This window comes from Cyprinus carpio, chromosome B4 (genome assembly GCF_018340385.1).
Source record: "Cyprinus carpio isolate SPL01 chromosome B4, ASM1834038v1, whole genome shotgun sequence".
Classification (NCBI taxonomy): domain Eukaryota; kingdom Metazoa; phylum Chordata; class Actinopteri; order Cypriniformes; family Cyprinidae; genus Cyprinus; species Cyprinus carpio.
In genome coordinates this window covers 36,563,683-36,575,874 of record NC_056600.1, presented here as the reverse complement: position 1 = coordinate 36,575,874, position 12,192 = coordinate 36,563,683, and the positions used below count along the sequence as shown (strand labels likewise).

Here is a 12,192-nt window from a genome sequence, read left to right as displayed (position 1 = left end):
TTTAACTGCCTGATTAATTTTTACACAACTAAAAACAGTGTATGTCTCTTAGTTGCACCATCATGTACACTATCACCTTTTTAAGAGTAGTGGACCATAGAGATTGAGCCTTTAAAATGCACAAACCCTGAAAATATATTAACGGTGAAACAGTTGCTTCGAGAAATCAGTTCAATCTTTGCAGACATGCAGTTAATTGTACCTTTTTAAATCGGTTGTGTGCCTCGTCATAAAAGCAGTTCATGGCACAGAGAACCATGTAATGGAGGAGGAAGTTTCACATGTAGCGCATTGCAGAAATCTGAAAATATATTCATGGAACATTAACTCCTTGATAAAGTGTTTGCACATCTAAAACATTTAGCAAATTATGTAGACATCTGCACACTTACCTTAGAGTAGTGGACAGTAGTTATTGAGATTTGATGCACAAACCTGAAATTGTAATAAGTGCTTGAACAAATTGGTTCAAATTTTGCAGATATTATATTAATTCAGTTTACCTTTTTATCGGTTTTGTGCCGCTTCATAAAAACAGATCATGGAGCTTAGAATCATATAATGGAGAGGGAAGTTTGAAGTGTAGCGTATTGCAGAAATCTGAAAATATACGTTGAAGGAACATTAACTGCTTGATAAACAACTAAAACATTGTGCAACTAATGTGGAGCATCCTATGCCTCACCTTTTGATAGTCGTGGACTGTAGATGTGGGTTTTGATGCACAAACCTGAAATTGCATTAACAGGTTAAGTGCTTTGCAAAATTTGAACTGACTGATTTGTTAGATATTATATTAATTCAATTTACCTTTTATCGGTTATGTGCCTCTTCATAAAAACAGTTCATGGCATAGAGAATGAATATCGGACAAGGAAGTTTCACATGTAGCATATTGCAGAAATCTGAAAATACATTCATGGAAAATTAACTTCTTGATAATTACATAAATTGCTAAATGTTTTACTTGTGCAAACACTTTTGACATTTGTACACTCACGTTTTGAGAGTAGATTGGACAGTAGATATTGGTTTTGATGCACAAACCTGAAAAGGTATTAAGGGGTCATGAAATGAGAAACCAAATTTGCCTTGATCTTTTGGAATATAAGAGGTCTTTGTACCATTAAAACATCCTGCAAGTTTCATAGCTTAAGACGTCCTCCCCATTATAAACGAGCCATTTATTTAATCAAGCTCTAAATACAGCTCGTTCTGGATCCATGGTAAGAAGTGACGTCACGGTGCGATAGTGACGTCCAACCATTTGCATATGACCGCCTCCAGCACAAGACAACTACGCTCATTTCGTATCGTTGTCGCGCTGCGCGCTCACAAGTGTTCAGTCGACGGACAGGATGTGGGTTCTGTGTACAGGAAAATTACAATGCCACGCAGTATGGCGTTATTTCCCTGTCAAATGTCGAGAGCGCATTATTGTAGCGCGAAAGTACATTAATATAATGTGCGAGTGCAAATCTCTCTGCTCACGCGCGGAATATAATGTGCGGAGCGCGAATCTCTCTGCTCGCACGCGGTAACTGGGCGCGCAACTCAGATACACGTGCTCTTGTAAGAATTTTCTCTGGGCTCGCTCAGAGAGTCTGCCTGCACTTAAACCGTGTTCAGTGCAATCGCAAAACTCTCCTCTTCGCTTAAAGTAAGCGTGTGTGTGCTTAGACTGTGTCCCTTGCGTCTCGCATGGCCAAGTACTCTTCTCTTCGAATTCTTTCTCTTTACTCTTGGCATAAACGCTGTCAAAACGGCAACAACCAATCAGAAATAGGCTTCAACGACTGACCAATGAAAACGCGACATCGTACATGGAATCACCCGCTACTAAACAGTTATGCTCAATCCACAAATGTTCTGGCTGGGGGTGTTGATAATGATCCATAGGCACGTCGTTAGCCAATCATAACAGTGGGCGTTAACACTGAACTCTTTAAAGGGGAAACAACCCAAAAACAGACTGTTTGAATCAAAGGATGAGAAACAGGGTGGGAAATGTCATAATTCACTACATTTTAAAAGTTTTTAAAAAAAAAAACTATAGTAATACTATATAATTGCACCTAGGGGACCATGCACACAAAATAAAAAACCCATGCCTCAAGTGACCCTTTAACAGGTAGTGGAGGTAAGCTTCTGAAGAAACTAGTCAATCTGCCTTTGCAGACATAATGCAATGGAATTTACCTTCTTATCAGGGTTTTGTGCCGCTTTATAAAACAGAGATCTGGAGCGGAGAATCATATAATGGAGAGGGAAGTTTGAAGTGTAGCATATTGTAGAAATCTGAAAAAATATCTATGAACATTACCTGCTTGATAAACAGTGTTTAAACAACTGAACCATTGTGCAACTAATGTAGACATCTGTACACACCTTTTTGATAGTTGTGGACAGTAGATATTTAATAGTGATGCACAAACCTGAAAATATACAGTTATTGGGTGAAACTGTGCAAATTAGTCAATTGAAGCTTTGCAGATATACAATTCAATGTACCTTTTTAATCGGTTGTGTGCCTCTTCATGGAAACAGTAAATGGTGTAAAGAATCATATAATGGAGAGTAGTAGTATTGCAGAAATCTGTAAATGCACTGAACGCAAGGAACATTAAATGCTTGATAACACACTTACAGAAAAAACATTTAACTAATAGGAGGTATGATATGTTACACTCACCTTGTTGAGAGTAGGGGACAATAGATATTTAGTTTTTGATGCACAAACCTGAAAATGTATCAACATGTGAAAGACTGCTTTAAAGAAATGAGTCGGGTCAAGTTTTTGCAGATATCAATTAAAATATTACCTTTTTATTGGTTGTGTTCCTCTTCATAAAAGTTCATGGCATAGAGAATCAACTATAGGATGAGGAATTTTTCCACTGTAGCATACATTGCAGGAAATCTGAAAATAACAGTTCATAGAACATTAACTGCCTGATTAATGTTTACACAACTAAAACATGGTATGTCTCCTTGTTTGCAAAATATGTAACACTCACCTGTTAAGGTAATGAGTGGACCATAGAAATTGAGCTTTAATGCACAAACCTGAAAAAGATATTAACAGGTGAAACAGTGCCTTCGAGAAAGATCCAGTTCAATCTTTTGCAGACATGCAGTGAATTGTACCTTTTTAATCGGATTGTGTGGCCTCTTCACTTAACAAGCGGTTCATGGCACAGAGAACCATGGAATGGAGGAGAAGTTTCACAATGTAGGCGCATTGCAGAAATCTGACAATATATCATGGAACATTAACTCCTTGGATACAGTGGTTGCACATCTAAACCATTTAGCAAATAATGTAGACATCTGCAAGCACTTACCTTAGAGTAGTGGACAGTAGTTTGTTGAGATTTGATGCCCAACCTGAAATTGTCATAAGTTCTTTGAACAAATTGGTTTCAAATTTTGCAATATTAGATTAATTCAGTTTTTACCTTTTTATCGTTTTGTGCCGCTTCATAGAAAAGATCATGAAGCTTAGAACAATAAGGAAGAGGAAGTTTGAAGTGTCGGCGGTATTGCAGAAATCTGAAACATATACGTTGAAGGAACTTACTGCTTGATAAAGCAGTGTTTACACAACTAAACATTGTGCAACTAATGTAACATCTATCCACTCACCTTTATGATAGTCGTGGACTGTAGATAGTGGGTTTTGATGCACAAACCTGAAATTGCATTAACAAGGTTCATTGCTTTTGCAAAATTTTGAACTGCACTGATTTTTGTGGTGTTAGATATTACTATTATCATTCATTTACCTTTTTTAATCGGGTATGTGCCTCTTCCATACAAAACAGTTTCATGGCATTAGAGAATGAAATATTCGGACAACAAGGAAAGTTGACATGTAGCATATTGCCGAAGAAAGGAAATCTGAAACATAAGTTCATGGAAAATTAACTTCTTGATTAATTACATAAATTTGCCTAAATGTTTTACTTGTGCAACCCACTTTTGACATTATGTTACACTCGACGTTTTGAAGAGTTAGATTGGACAGTAGCAGTTAGTAGAGATTGGGTTTTGATGCACAAACCTGAAAAGGTATTACAAGGGGTCATGAAAAAGGAGAAACCCAAATTTGCCCCTTGAATCTTTTGGAATATAAGAGGTCTTTGTACCATTAAACCATCCTGCAAGTTCATATTAGAGTTAAGACGTCCTCCCCATTATAACACGAGCCATTAGGTTTAATCAAGACTCCAAATACAGCTCCGTTCCTGTATCCCATGTGTAAGAAGTGACGTCACGGTGCGAAGTGGGGACGTTCCAACCATTTGCATATGACCCGCCTCCAGCACAAGAGACACTACAGCCCTCATTTCGTATCGTTGTCGCGCTGCTCGCCTCACAAGTGTCAGAGTCGACGGACAGCGCGTGGTCCTGTGTACAGGACACATTACAATGCCACGCATTATGGCGTTATTATTCCCTGTCAAATGTCCGACGAGCGCATTTGTCCTAGCGTGAAAGTAAAGTAAACATTTAATATAGATGTGGCAGTTGCGAATCTCTCTGGCTTAGGCGCGCGGAATAAAATGTGTGGATTGCAAAAAGGAGCGAATCTCTCTGCTCGCTCAGCAGCGTCACTAGGCGCGCACTCTCAGATACCCGTTGCTCCTTGTAAGAATTTGCTCTGGGCTCGCTCAGAGAGTCTGCCTGCCACTTTAAACCATGTTCAGTTGGCAATCGCGAATGCTCCATCTATCGCTTTCAAGTTAAGCTGATGGTATGTGCTTCGACTGTGTCCGTGCGTTCGCGCATGGCCAAGTACTCTTCTCTTCAAATTATGTCTCTTTGCTCTGGCATAAACGCTGTCAAAATGGCAACACCCAATCAGAAATATGCTTCAACGACTGACCACAATGAAAAAACTCGACATCGTACATGCGAAGACACCGGGGCCCGCACTAAACAGTTAATGCTCAATCCCGCAATGTTGTGGTCTGGGGAGTGTTAATAATTTGGGATCCAGAGGCACTGTCGTTTAGCCAATCATAACAGTGCGGCGTTAACATCTGAACTCTTAAAGGGGACAACACCCGCCAAAAACAGGAATGTCTTAAATCAAAGGATGAAGAAACAGGGTGTGAAACTGTCATAATTCACTACATTAGTTAAAAAGTTCTTTAAAATAAAAAAAAAAATGATAGTAAAGTACTATAATTGCCCCTAGTGGCACTCAGTTAATAAATCACAAGTATTGATAACTAAACCCATGCGCATGTAATGACCCTTATCACAGGTGGAGTGCTTGAAGAAATCAGTCAATTCAGTTTTTTGAAGGACATACTGCACTTGAATTTAACCTGCCTATCGGTGATTGTGCCGGTTTTATACAACGATCTGGAGGCGGAGAATAATATAATGGACGAGTGAGGTTTTGAAGGTGTAGGCATCTTGCAGAAATCTGAAAAAAAACATTCATGAAACATTACCTGCTTGATAAACAGTGTTTAAAACAACTGAAAACATTGTGCAACTAATGTTAGACATCTGTATGCTCACCTTTTGAGAGTATAGTAGTGTGGACAAGTAGATATTGAGATTTGATGCACAAACCGTGAAGGAATGTATTTAATATAGGTGAAAGAGTGCTTGAAAATTAGTTCAAGTTTATGCTGACATTTCTACATTTTCATTTTGTATGAGTTTCTTTATGGAAAATGAGGTATAGAATTGATGTGTTTGGGATGGAGTATAGGGACATCAGTTGTATGGGAGAAGAAATTCTGACTTCAATGCCTTTTTTCATGTCTGAAAAGATTACTTGCATATAGTTGATGAATTTAAAAAAATGCCTTTGTTTAAATATATATACCATGTTAATGTTTGTGTAATCATGCACAAACTGAGTCAACTTAACCTCAACTTACAATTTGTGTTGTTCTATTGACTTATTTGTGATATCAGGAGACAAATTGATGGTGCAGGCAGTCTTTGTGGATGCTTCCTATGATGTTTGGGAAGCATCCAGTTATGTTTGGATGGCTTAGAATAGTACTGAAATTAGATTAAGATAAAATGTTAGTTAAAAATTTTAATAAATCTCTTAAAATTAAGGAGATTTAAACAGAATTAAAAATGAATCTAAAGCATTAAGATGAATACAAATTAATGCTACAGTTACCCTGGCTGGATGAAGCTTACCTAGCTCAAGAAAGAAAGAGCATTATGGGAGATGTAGGATTTTGAATGATGATCACTTGTTTGAATTCGAGGCTGGATCGACCGGACGCTGACCATCTTGGAATCTCAGGATAGTGCTCACATGGTAGGGACACAAAAACAGAACAGAAAATAAAGTGATACAATTCTCATTTCAGTGTGTTGCATAGATAAAATGGATTACCTTCAGATATTACTTCATTGATAACATGGAACATCTGTACAGATTCAACTGATGATTTAACTCGATGGATCGTTATAAGAATTATTCAGTTAGATAGACAGTCTTACAACTGCAGAACAAGTGTACAACTTGAGACGGTATGTTCTATGCCAATTGGAAGCTCAGGATGAACATTGCATAGTAAGGGCACAGAAAAGAAAAGATAATTGCGGTTATACTGATTTCGTACGTCACCCCATATGAATTATTACCTCAGTGAAATAAGGACTGCTTGGTGGTAACTAATACGTTTGCACAATTTCAACAAACAATCAGTGAAAAGTGGAGTACTGTTTTTGTCATAACATTCAGCTCTTGGATTGTTCTTAAAAACAAATCCTGGAATCTGTACTTGGTCTTCAACTTTTAGCCAGGTTTTCAGTTAAACAGATACAATCTGCATTCATTATCTGTCTGTGAACCTGAATAATCTTTGTACATTATGAAGAAGCAATTGTAAACACACCAGGCGTCTTTACGAAACTGTAATTTTCTAAAGCAAGTCGGGGACATGTTTTTTCATAGCAGAGTCAATTTGCTCATTACAATATATGACAGAGTCTTTGAAGTTATTAATTATTAGTCCATCAAGGGTTCTCACACGACTCAGTGCAACATATGCTTGTCCCGGAGAAAATACCTTGTCAAATGAGACGACCGCTTTTATCTACTGTGAGCCCTTGCACTTTATGAATGGTGCATGCCCATGCCAATTTAAGTGGAAACTGACGTCTTAAACCACCATCGTTTCCGTTGTGACTTGATCTTCTTCCCACTTTAATAACAGTAGAATTTGGGGAGTATTTCTGGTCGTTGCTTTGATCTCTGAACTTTACCAACATTTGGATCATCAAATTCAAACATGAATAGCTGATGGGAAGTCATCATCATCATCATCATCACGTCTTTGTTTTCTGCTTATGTGGACAACTGTGCCAAAGGCTCCATTGACAAGTCCATCAGAAACATTAACATTTTTCCTTAGCATTACTCTGGCTCCAACACCCAAGGAAAACACATTTGTCCAAACAGGAGTTGAAAACTTTTGCATGAAATCCAACTTTTCGTTCTATTCTTCCAGTTTCTGGATTTCTAGCAAAGTCTCTAGCACAATGTGAATGGTGATTTGCCTCAGGACAACACTCATTAAGTTTCTGAATATTATACTCATCAACCTGAGCATTTGTAGGGAATATATGAATAGCATCACATTCTTCACCAGTTTTTCACGTTGCTTCAACATGTTGATATCATTTGGGCTTAGAGTTTCATTCTTTTTGTCTTTTTATGAACTCTCAGACGATTTAACATTTCAGCAAAAGATGCGTCTTGTTGCCTGACAACTTGTGTTAGTTCAGCAATTTCAAAGTTGTTATCCCAAAGATTCAGTCCTTTTGGATCAACATACAGGGGAATTCCCTTGACAGGCGGTAGCTGGTAAAAATCACCAACACAGACCAAACTGACTCTTCCAAAAATGGAGCAGTCACCAGTTTGCTTAATTTGTCTCAATCTCCCATGAACATAAGACAAAAGATGATGGTCAACCATAGGACAACCTCGTCAATGATCAGAATCTGCAAACCTCCAAGTTTTTGCATGCAGTGAATTGATTTTGTCATCACCTAGGGGCTGATATGGCAGTTTGACATTGGCACCTATGGAAAAGGTATTATGGATTGTAGAAGCACCAATTTTGAAAACTGGCCCACATCCAGTTGATGCAGTTAAAAATCACACTTCTATCATCAGGGTTTTCGGACAGCTGAGATAAAAGTCTGGAAGATTCGTAGTAGATTGCTTTGATTAAATGACTTTTCCCTGTGCCTGTGCCACCAGTGACAAACAAGTGAAATGGTTCAGGGTTTTCTCCAAGAAGTTTCTCTAAACACCATTTCCGCACTTTGTAAAAGACTGCAGATTGTTGTGCATTTAATGATCACAGTAAACATAAAGCCTCTTCTCTAGACATTCCAGTATGGTTGGTTTCAATACTGTATGGGAGTTTGAGGGTTTTTGCTACAGATCTGGAATAGAACACTCAGAATCATCTTCATCAGGAATGGGTTTACTCTTCCTTAGTTCTATGCATTCGTGACGTTCCTTTTCGGTTTCAGGACATAATACAGCCCAAGCATCTTCCAAATCAACACCCGTGCTCCAAAAGCTGTGAGCTCCGATAGATTTTGTCACTTTCCTTTTCAAACAGTGCTCGATTTGGCATCAACAATACACTTGACTTGTCACATCTCTTCCACATTTCACAGCACCATTGTTGTAGAAATTCCTCATAAGTGCTTAAACCTCTCAGGCTTGAGCTGACAATCTTCGTAATGTGGCAAGAAAAGTTGCAACAAATGAAAACAATGAAAAGTACTTTTCAGGATCTTTTTTTTGGGAGAAAATCTCGGATATCGGACAAACAGCAGGTTCAGTTCGAGTTCTCTTCATCATATAACCACAGTCGTTGTTAAGCTTAATCACCTTGTCTTCTGAAGACTTTTTTTTGTGAAGAAACCTCCGATTTTGACAACATCCTGTTTTCAGAGCAGAAACTTGCAAGACATTGAATCTCAAAGTCCTCTGTGTTTGGCCTATTCTTGGTATCTGTCAACCAGACTAGTCCATCCAAAAGCTAGTTTCTTCACCAGACTGATCAACTTTGTTTTTGATGACACAAAGAGACAAACTCATCTTTACAGGATTCAATCCAATTGGAATAAAACTGGACTTTACGAGAACATTCCTTCAAGTGCATACCGGGTCAGACGATACACAGCCTCTAGAGCAGAAAACTTCTCTGTTGTGAAGTATGCACTACCAAGCATTTTTCAGTGATGAAGCCATGAATGGAAATCTTGAAAGCGAGATCATTTTTGCGCACAGTTGCCGTCAGCAAACAAAACCCATTTTTTGTTCTGCTTTTGTGATGTAACTAATAATGTAAACCCACTACAGAGTAAGCATCAGTGACATACTGGTTCACCCAGACATCTTTTGGACTTCTTTATCAGGACAATGTTTTTCTTTTTGGAACACTGCATGTTACGACTTTCTCGAAGAGAGCTTGGTTAATACACAATGGACTCAAAAACTGTTGAATCCATAATTCATATCAGAAGCTGTTAAAGCCTTTTTTGACTTTTTCTAAAATTGTACGTGCAGTATCTTTTCCGTCACTGCTTTTCAAATCATCTCCGACTACCACCTCTTGTAATAAAGGTACGGCTAGATGGGGGTCGTGGGAAAAATTAAATCTGCAAACTGTCTTTTTTCTTACGACACGTCTTTGAATGTCTAACACTGTGCTTCTGAACACCATTGACGGTCTCAAACAGTTTCAGTTTCATCCTCTCTTGGGGTCTCACAAGTGATGTAACGATCAATGAAACTAGCAACCAAAACCATCATTTTCTTCATCGTCTCCATTGAACTTTTTGGAGCATTTTCAACCCAAAACAGACAATGAACATGAGGTGATCCATGCTGTTGAAACTCTACACAATAAAAGTAATCTATGATCTTCCCAATCGGTTGAGCTGAAGACATGATTACATCTCTCAGGAAACAATGCCATCTATGATCAAACATTCTTGCTGCAGTCACTGGGTTTCGTCTAATCAGTCCACATTTTTTCAGAACCAGTCAAGTTCATCTGCTTTCAGATTTTTCCCTTCTTGTTTGATTATGGTACTAATCATTTCAGGCCATCTGAGATCCGCAGAACTAAAGGACGCAAAGAAAGTCGGAATACCTAGCTGTCTTACAAGTGCAAAAAGGTCTTCTTGAGTAAACTGCCAATATGGGTGGTTGTTCCACGGATTGGTCTCAAAAACTTGTATCCTTCATCAAAATTCTATATTTTAGATAACGAGTCTGGGTTTGTTAGCATATCCGATGTTACTTCAGTCAACAAACTCTTCTCAGATCCTTTGCATAAAGCAATTGAAACATTAGATACAAACTTGATCAACCTCCGACAAATACGGTGCATAGAAAATGAAGTCTGTGCTCCGTGCAAAACGTCTATCTGCATTGAGGATTCTTGCATTTAAGTACCTTGACAAAGTTATTTTTACCTCCCTCTTATCATGAAAACGTCGGAACCACCAGTTGGATAGAGAACAGGGAAACATTTTGCTTCATTAGACCTATCAGATAACAAACTAACAGGACTGTTACCTTCAGCAGGTGCCAGATTTAATACATCCTGGAAATGCTGATCAATTACTTCTGAACCGATGTCCACAGGTTGCAATGATGTATCTGACAAAAGACCGCTTTGCTCTTTGATGTAGGTAAGGTCTTCCTCTTGCTGTTCATCAGGTCATTTTCATCATCAATCTTTTCAACTACATCTTGTTGCTAAAGGTAGTGAGGCATTTCATCTACAACATTTTCTTTTTCTTCAGGTTCATGATCAAAGAGTTGATCCACTGCATGATTAATCTCCACATCACCAAACCACTTATTGAACCTGATCAAATATTTCAGACCATTTCGAAACACGATCAGTGTGTACATACTTGTACTCATAATGCCCTTTGTAGGTTAACCAGTTGCGTTTCAGTTTGATCCTTATACACATTCATTTCGGTGGAAGGATATTGGGACACATCTGTGGCATTTACCGGGACACACACTACAGGGCCATGGCATCCAAGTTGTTTACCACGAGGAAGGCATAGTAATTTACATAAAAGGAATGTTACGTGCAACGAGATGTTGTTCCAAAGAGAGTTCAGACATTTCAGTTGATGTTGGAATGTCCACCAAATGCATGTTGTTAGCAACGCTCTCTTCGGGCAGTTGTCCACAAAGGATGTTTGCGATGACACGTTAGACAAATCCATAATTGTGCACCCTGAGGAAGAAGCAGAAGTTCGTTCACACTTTTGATCACAGACAGGAACATACCTGGTTGTGATGCATCTTCTCCCCAAAGCAGCAATTTTATACTCCTTTGTCTTCATAGCATTGTCTTAACTGCATTCAACAACCTGCTTTTCTGAAAAGTAAATGGTGACAGACACAGCAGACAAACTCTGGACCACTACTAACTTCTTGTCTAAAAATGATTCAATAGCAACATCAATGTCTTTTTGTTCCTTCTTGGTCTGTATACATTTCACAACCTTTTTGTATTGTACTCGCGACGAAAATTCACATCTTTATGGGATTTCAATCACAGAATACTCAAGCACTCTTTGCTTTGAAAGCCAGGTTTTGCAGATATTTTTTCTTGGACATACTACACACACTCTTGCTTTGAAGGACGGGTTTTGCAGATATTTTTTCTTCGAATATTCACATACATTTGCCTGAAAAGAGAGACATTATATTTATATTTCAATCAAGAATACTGGCAACAAACACGCTTTTGAAACTGAATATTGCTTGAGTACTTGGCTTTTAGAAACGTTTTACACTTTGATAAAGGCGAACGTCAACATTTTTCAAATATTTTACTACAAAGAATTTTTCCTTTTTTTTCTCTCTCTGTAATCTCCATCTCTACTATATTAGGAGAAACGCACAGAGCTCATAGCTCTCGATGGCGCCGGCTATGACGGGTGCTATCAGTGGCTTGGCTCTCCAGTGTTTGTACTGTTTTTCGTTCGTTTTTTCTTCCTGTTTTTTGTTTAACAAACACGATCAGTTGCACCAGGGAAGAAACTGCTGAACATTCGGGCAGAAACCTACCACACAAGATCTTTTACCGGATTTCAATTATTATTCAGGACGTTTTACTTATGAATGTTGTTTGTCGGCGG

General features: G+C 38.4%; 1 long non-coding RNA gene across 1 annotated transcript; it reads right to left on the bottom strand.

The window, feature by feature from the left end:
- Positions 1 to 392: 392 nt before the first annotated feature.
- On the bottom strand, positions 393 to 732 carry LOC122137101. Its single transcript, XR_006154609.1, has 3 exons — positions 686 to 732; positions 504 to 600; positions 393 to 435 (listed from the first exon to the last, which is right to left on the bottom strand). It is a non-coding gene; the product is annotated as an uncharacterized LOC122137101 (long non-coding RNA).
- Between the last annotated feature and the right edge of the window lie 11,460 nt (positions 733 to 12,192).